The sequence below is a fragment of the Eriocheir sinensis genome, chromosome 13, assembly GCF_024679095.1.
Source record: "Eriocheir sinensis breed Jianghai 21 chromosome 13, ASM2467909v1, whole genome shotgun sequence".
Classification (NCBI taxonomy): domain Eukaryota; kingdom Metazoa; phylum Arthropoda; class Malacostraca; order Decapoda; family Varunidae; genus Eriocheir; species Eriocheir sinensis.
Genome location: NC_066521.1, coordinates 3,962,097 through 3,971,043, shown reverse-complemented (window position 1 = coordinate 3,971,043; position 8,947 = coordinate 3,962,097). Strand labels below are relative to the sequence as shown.

The following is an 8,947-nucleotide window of genomic DNA, read 5'->3' as shown; positions in this document are numbered from 1 at the left end:
TCGACCCCCCACCGACATGTATATGTGACCTATTTCAGCAAGGAGGTATTTCGCAACACCGGCTGCACCGCCGCCAGAGGGGGCGACGCGCTTTCGTAAACATTATCCCTTATTTTCAAGAGTAAAAAAAAGTCCTTGAATTGGATTTTCAAAGCGTTTCCATGACTGTTGAAGGTTTGTAGAAAAGATATATGAAGAGATACTGAGGCATCCTTCCGTAATAAATGTAGCTTCACACCAGGCTACGTCCTCTTTATCACCACAAAGGGACATGAATGATTTGAGGCTCCGGCTGGTAAACGTGGCGGCCGCGGCGGTGTTATGATTTTTGAACAAGGCAGCGTTGCAATCGGAGCAGAGAAAGATATTGCTGCGAATAGCGGTATAATAAACAGTATAAGTTAGACCAAGATAATTATATTCACCCACTTTCCCCAACAAACCAATGACTCAATGAGTAGATCATAAGAAAACATGATCACATAGTTTTCACATATATATATATATATATATATATATATATATATATATATATATATATATATATATATATATATATATATATATATATATATATAGTTCCTATTTATTTAATGTATATATATATATATATATATATATATATATATATATATATATATATATATATATATATATATATATATATATATATATATATATATATATATATATATATATATATATATATATATATATATATATATATATATATATATATATATATATATATATATATATATATATATATATATATATATATACAGACTGAAAAAAGTAGCAACATTTGCTGCTTGATCCCATGTAACAACACTGCTGATGGGGGGGGGGGGGTGGGTGTCTGGAGGGGAGGGGCTGGATGTAAACAACGCTGCACCTGCGCCATCTGTTGCAATTGTCTCCTGTTCTATAGTCTCCTTGGTCCCACCCAAGGAGACTATAGAACAGGAGACGGGGCCTCTATGGGAGACCGTAGGCGGTGGTGGTGTATGTCGGTTGCAACAGATGGCGCAGGTGCAGCGTTGTTTACATCCAGGCGCTCCCCTCAAGACACCCACCCCAACCCCCAGTACCCATCAGCAGTGTTGCTACATGGGATCAAGCAGCAATGTTGCTACTTTTTCTTCAGTCTGGTTATTTCCCATATTAAATGAAAAAAAACATAAAGAAAGAAAAATACTAAAATGAACAGTAAGAACTAAATATATTTATCAGGTAGATATAGCCTGGCTGCATGTCATGTTAGTAATGCTATATTATTGTACCGTGGTTATATTACTTTATCTGCATTTGTGGGAGGTTAGCAGTGGTTAGATGTGCTTTATGTGTTTTAACTGTCTGTATACACACAGGAATGAACCGAGGTTGTAGCCCAACTGCCTTTCTTTCAAAACATGTTTTTTCTCTCAAACTCAGTGCTTTAGCACGCACGCTGACTTAATTCCTCCAGTAATTATTTACATAGATTTGTTGGTTTTTAGGGGGAAAGAGTGGGTGGATAAGATTATCTTGGGCTAACCGATATACTGGTTATTATAGCGCTACTTCCAGACGTCTTTCTCAGATCGACGGCAACGCTGCCGTCATTCAAATATCAACACACCGGCCCCTCGTGTTGTAAGGATGGGCAAGTACCGTTAATTTGAGTACCGGTAGTACCGGTACCGAAAACTCAAGTACCGTTAGTATCGGTACCGGTACCGGTACCCAAAGGAGTTTTTTCTTTCTTAATGACTTCTGATGAAATTCCCAAACAAATTTCCTGTAAAGAAAACTCTCTCTCTCTTCCTTCAACTTAATATCAACTAGAGTAGAAATGCAACGTTTAGGAGCCTTCTGATTAATGTAAAATCACTTAGGTTTAAGGACAGACCACCTATAGTCTGTACCACCATGGGGTCTGTGTGGTCTAATTTTCTATGTAAATCTATGTAAATCTCTCTCTCTCTCTCTGAATGAAGTGAATATTTATTTTTCGAAAAAAAATAGCATGTATAGTTATGGATGTACTCGATCATAGTCTAATAACAATAAAAATATTTATTAGCAACCTAAAAAGAAAAAGAATCGGACATGAAGAATTATTCAGTAACAATAAATAAATAAAATAATAAAATAATGGAAACAGGAGCTGTGATGGGGGAGACGGTCAGACTCAGCGTCTACACAGGGGCCCATACCACATGGAGGCGGGCGGGCGAGCGCCGAGCGTCACTAAGATCCAAACGGTACCGCTACTAGCGGCAATGAGCAGTGCCGAGTGTTCATTTAGCATCCCGGAACACAAGTGATCATTATGCTTAGCGGTACAAATACCCATAACAGTTATCGATAACAAGTACCGGCGAGTGATTAAGCTTCCGGAACCCAGTGATCATGATGCTGCGCGGTACCAGTACCGATACCAGGTATCGGTACCCGGTACCGGTACCTGGTACCGATAACTGGTATCGGTACCAGGCACCGGTACCTGTACCGATACCTGGTATCGGTACTGGTACCGCGAAGCATCATGATCACTTGGGTTCCGGGATCACTCGGCACTGCGCATTGCCGCTAGTACCGGTACCGTTAGGATCTTAGTGACGCTCGGTGCTCGCCCGCCTCCATGTGGTATGAGCCCTGTGTGTAGACGCTGAGTCACTGCCCCGCTGACCGTCTCCCCAAGTTCCCACCATTTTGTCCTGCTTTCCGTTTCCATCACAGCTCCCGTTTCCATTATTTTATTTATTTATTGGAGTTACTGGATAATTTTTCATGTCCGATTCTTTTTCTTTTTTAGGTTGCTAATAAATATTGTTATTGTTATTAGACTATGATCGAGTACCCACTACCCATATCACCGAGATATCCACTCACTAAGTGGTGATCTCTCTCTCTCTCTCTCTCGCCTGCTACACCTCCAATATTTAATCATCTTATATAATTCATCATGCAATTCTTTATAGCCAGAAACTCTCGCCAAGGGATTCAAACTTTTTCGTTAATGCTTTATTGATAAATATGATCTCTCTCTCTCGCCTACTCACCTCCAATATTTAATCATCTTATATAATCCATCGTGCAATTCTTTATAGCCAAAAACTCTCGCCAAGGGATTCAAACTCTTTTTTCGTTAATGCTTTATTGGATAAATATGATTCTCTCTCTCTCTCTCTCTCTCTCTCTCTCTCTCTCTCTCTCTCTCTCTCTCTCTCTCTCTCTCTCTCTCTCTCTCTAAAAGTTAACGAGTCATACGAATTTAACAGTGGCAAGTAAAAAGAAAACGAAGTCTTGGGTTAAAAGTTAGTGAGTCCCACGAGTCTTTAGAAAACGCTAATATATATTGTTATTGTTATTAGACTATGATCGAGTACCCACTATCCATATCACCGAGATATCCACTCACTAAGTAGTGATCTCTCTCTCTCTCTGAATGAAGTGAATATATATTTTTTCGATAAAAAAATAGCATGTATAGTTATTATGGATGTACTCGATCATAGTCTAATAACAATAACAATATTTATTAGCAACCTAAAAAAAAAATCGGACATGAAGAATTATCAATAAATCCAATAAATCCGAGCAACTGGTACCGGTACCGTACCGTTTAGCTGGTACCGTTAGTACCGGTACTGGTACCGGTGTAGCTGCCCGCCATGGCTCCAAATCTCAAATGTGCGGCCTGCTGTGTTTGTGGGAAGAAACGGAGAACACACCCTGGTGTGAAGCTCCATTTATTCCCAAAGGATGCCAGAAGGTAAGTGAAGATATATGTGGAAATTCTGACTTCTAACTTCCGCAAAATAATGAATTTCTGCGAGCAACTAGACACAACAGTACTCTGAAGGCAAGCGAAATACTTAATATATATTGTACACAAGCCATTCAAGCAGTCCACAGATCCCCTCAGAAAACACTGGGGTGACTGTTCTTCAAGATAATACAAGGCACCTACTTATAATCGTCCTCATCCTAAAGGTCTATGATTTTTTTTCAACCCTTAGATTTTTATGTTGACATGAAAGATTTATGGACCGATTTATGTATTATACTGAGCAGTGAAGTTACTTTTTCAATGCATCGATGCAGCCGGCCACAGGCCTGGTTGGGTAAGAGGTCAGAACAGGCTTGGCCAAAGTTATCTCCTCACATTACAGTTAAATTAGGAAGAAGAAACCCCTAACCCCTCACAAAATCATAAGGAAGGCAAACTGTTGCTGGAGTTGACCCGCTGACTTAACCGTTGATTGCCAGTGACAAGAAGTGTGAAGCATATTACATTTCAGAAATTTACCTAACCTTGCCTCACTGCCAAAATGCAATATACCATTTATATATATATATATATATATATATATATATATATATATATATATATATATATATATATATATATATATATATATATATATATATATATATATATATATATATATATATATATATATATATATATATATATATATATATATATATATATATATATATATATATATATATATATATATATATATATATATGTGTGTGTGTGTGTGTGTGTGTGTGTGTCAAAAGATTCAAAATTACAAGATGTAGAGATTATAATGTGTGAATATTAACTTTGTGTGAGATATGGCTGTAATTCATTCAGTATTATCAAAATCTGAAAGAAGCTGCACATTACTTGATGCATAGTCAGAAGTAAATTATTATGTGACATTGACTCATATTCATATGCCGAAGTACTGTTAGATGACACCGTCTTATTACTGAGCTAATTCACAAGAGGCCTCCTCGATCCTTACTCAGATACATTCTAACTACTGGGGCCTTTCATCAAGGTTTGCTAAGGACAGGTATATATTTGGCAATACAAAATTAGTCAGTATTTTTTTTTTTTTTTTTTTCAGATTGATGATTTCATTTAAACCCAACATATACAGGTATACTTGAAGTTGCCTTGGACTAAATACATTATGATAATGGGAAGACAAAACATAAATATTTCACTAGCAAAGGAAAGAGCAGTCTGTTTAAATTTGCCCTGCATTGCATCATAAATGTTTTGAAAACAATCTATATGTAAAATATGTTTGTTTTTTCAGTTTGCTTCAAATTAAATTTTGTAAGGGGTACCAAAGTCAAACATATCCATTCATTATAAACAGGTATTGCATTGCAGCCAATATTATTTTCATATTAACCCTTAGAAGACAACGGTGTTTGAGGAGTAGCTCCCCAAAAATTAATGGTCTATACTTTATACATATAGTCATTGCCGACCTTAGGACCGTAGCATAAATATATATATATATATATATATATATATATATATATATATATATATATATATATATATATATATATATATATATATATATATAGTTACTCTGCATAATACGTAGATATTTTTTTGTATCGTCTACTATAGATCCTACCGCAATCTCTAAGTGTTGTTATATTTCTGCCATTCAAAACTGACTGACTGAATTTAGGACTGTCTATGTATATTTCCACTGCTGTCTAAGGGTTAAAAATTATATAAATTTTTAAGGTCTGTTGCTTTCTTTCATTACATTACATTTTGTATTGATTAACAATAATTAGTTAAAATTACCATGTTTTTACTGCAGGTGCCTCCAGTGGGTGAAAGCCTTGAAAATTGGCTTTCAAAAGCATACTCAAGCCATCTGTAGTGACCACTTTGATGGGGTTCATTTTGGCAGCAAGGGCCAGCTGCTGCCGACTGCAACCCCACGTCACACAGGTGAGACGAAGTTATGCATGCTCCTTATTTATGACTTTCTTAATCTCTCTCTCTCTCTCTCTCTCTCATGTGTGTGTGTGTGTGTGTTTCTTAGTAAATGTAATACTTATACCCATTATCTATTTTGCAGACGGCCATGAGGAACAACCACCCACTGGGTTCCCGGTTGATAGTCAGCATTTTCTTGTGTACCAAATGCAATGCATGAGTTGGTAATAGACTAATAGTGAAAGAAACCTTGATGCACTGAACAAAAGTTAGATTTCCACACTTGATGGGTTGAGTGTATTCACCTGACAGATAAGAACAAATAGTTGTTTTGTAATCATTATCACTTACTTTTGATTGATTTGCTTACCTCAGCATCATCCCACAATGCAGCCGCCATTGACTTGGAGCCAATGGAGTTGGAACTCTCCTCTACACAGATTGTGTTACCACATTATGGTTAGTGAAAATTAATTATGGTAATTACTTTACATTGTAATAAGCCATTAATATTTTGCCATGCTCATTATTATTGTTGTTGTTTTACTTTATCTTCATACTTTGGTGAGTTTCAAGTTTGCAATTTAACATTGTCTGTGTCACTGACATCCTTTACTTCATGTTTTTTCCTGGTAATCTTGCATTATGATGAATCACTCATTCTGATGTTGGCCGCCAATGCTTCCAACACAAATTGGTGCCATACAAGTGGTTGGTGACCATAAGTATCTCAGCAACCTGGCTACATCCATGCCATTCCTATCACGGTGCATGGAGCAAGCTTCACATAACTTTCAGACAGACAGCTCAATTATCGTTTTATTTCAGATTCAGTGTTTTGCTCAGTCTTTTAGGTGCAGTGTTAATATTACTAGTGGTAGTATTAATACAATTAATGTATTAATTTTCATTGATTTATCAATATTTATATTAATATATCATTAGTGTTTAAAATTTCTAATACTAATAGTAACATAAACAAAAATATCATAACTATATTTAGCTATACTCATTTATTATTATTGCTTTTCTTATTATTAATCCCTTCAGTGTCCTAGTACTTTAAATCTAGTGCTTTTCCGTCTAGCAGCCAAAGTTGTGGCCTTTGTGAATGTGTATGTCCTAAGTGTTCATTGGTGTAACTAGCTATACATCAGCAAAATCTGCATCTCTCTCCCTTCTCACCCAGTTGTCCCCATATGTACATCCTTTCAATATCCAAATAATTTCAATATACCTCTTCTAATCACTTAACTAATGAAGTCAGTTTATATCATACCCCATAACTCTTCCTTCATCATCATAACATCACCTGGCCTCTTAATTCCCGGGTACACCAACAAACCCACTTGGCAATTCTCATCTCTGTATTTTACCATGTGGACATACTCTTCTGTTTCCTTCCATGTTTCGCTGTCGAATATTATTCCACGTCTTACAAAACCACATCCCAACAGATCTAAACACAGGTTTCGGTAACACCCAAGAGAATGTGGCAGCCCAAGAGGAGAGTCCAAGAAAGAGGCCACGGGTGGAGTTAAATAGAACTCAGCCACCCCCTGAGGAATGTGGAAGTATCCAACCCCACCTGCTCAGTGTCCCCCAAGCCACACATGAAAATGAACTGCAGCCTGACCCTGACGAGTGTGCTCCCCATTGCACTGCACCAGCTCCATGTGCTGATTTTGGTATGAATACTATTAGTTTTTATTGATTGTTGTGTTATTAATCTAATTATGACTCCACAAAATCATGCAAGAGCAGCACACCATCATGCTCCTCTGAAGCAGAGGGAGAGGGAATAACTCCTCTGCTTTGATGAAAAAGCTGTGAAACAGACCACCACAGCATTGCAACAAAATCATTACAAACAGTACTTTCTCACTGAATGTTTGGTTGCTTCAAGGAAATTGCAGCTATTAATGAAATGCGATTGATAGTTTGAATCAGCATTTGAGCGTGGACCATCCTACCTTGTGGATGATATTTCACCATCATATAAATTTATACTCATCACATTAGGCATGCATATGTCCACATCATTTTACACAAACAAAAGGAAAGAAATTAAATTCCCTCACTTATTTAACTTAGGCATCCCGGGAGAGTTGTAGAATTCCTTCATATAACTACTAATTTATGTATCCTGAAATGATTTGATATTGATTGTCATAGCTTTTATTTATTTATTTTTTTATTTATTTATTTATTTATTTTTTATCACAGAACCATGTTATTTTGTATATAATACATTTGTCCTTTACAGTCTTTGATGGTGCATCCTTTCAGGTTGTCAAGTTTAGTAGCTACTCATGAGACGTATTTTGTAATAATCATTAATTTCCAGATGCTTTGCATTAAAAAAGTGTCATGAAACCTGCCGCAAAAAATAATCAGCTATAGTCAACCCTTGCTTTAAAGAACCAATTTGGAGGAGGGGGGTGATGTTATATCCAAAAATCTTTAACATCTGAAGCATCCAATTTTTTTGTGTATAACAAACCTTGTCTATTATGTGAACCTAAAAGTTCCCTGTTTCCCTATATAACAATTCTTTCCTTGTATGTGATGCTTAATCCTGACATGCATCTCCATTATCAGCAGGAAGAGTAATTATAAGAATAACTGTACATATAGCTGATAGCAATGCTGATTTAGAGAGAAAGTTGATGCTAATAGCCTTACTTTTAGTAGTCCTGCCCGCTAAAATGACAAAAAAAGACAATAATACATCATCAGCATCATCATCGTTTAACGTAACAATGATGCACATTAAAACAATGTACATATAGCCCAATGAGTGAAGGGGATCATTTACCTCAACAGAGACTCACGCCAAGTCTGGTAGTCCTTCTCTAAGTTCTGTGCCAAAATTTATGACGCCAAGTATAATAATTAATTTTGGTGACCATTTGCATCCATTTTTCACTGTGATTAAGAAATTGCCTCTCAACAGGGTGTGAAACTGAAGGGGTTGGAGGAAACCCGACTCGGCCATCAAGCTCACCAAAATACAGTAAGCAACCTCTTGTGCTCAGTGATAATTTATCCTCTAGTTACTGTTCAGTGTTGTTATGACCACATTTAATGTGTTGGAAACATTACAGCTTAACAATATACCTCACATCCCTGCATACAAATTGAGTTCAGTATTTAACTGTTACACCAGTACATATCTTAAGAAAATATATGTAAAAAGGTTGATATTTT

At 36.5% G+C, this 8,947-nt stretch overlaps 1 long non-coding RNA gene across 1 annotated transcript; it reads left to right on the top strand.

Annotated features, from left to right (window-relative positions):
• Window positions 1-3,051: 3,051 nt before the first annotated feature.
• LOC126998263 (uncharacterized) lies at window positions 3,052-8,912 on the top strand. Its single transcript, XR_007752769.1, has 5 exons — window positions 3,052-3,760; window positions 5,616-5,749; window positions 5,880-6,196; window positions 7,195-7,425; window positions 8,694-8,912. It is a non-coding gene; the product is annotated as an uncharacterized LOC126998263 (long non-coding RNA).
• Window positions 8,913-8,947: the final 35 nt, after the last annotated feature.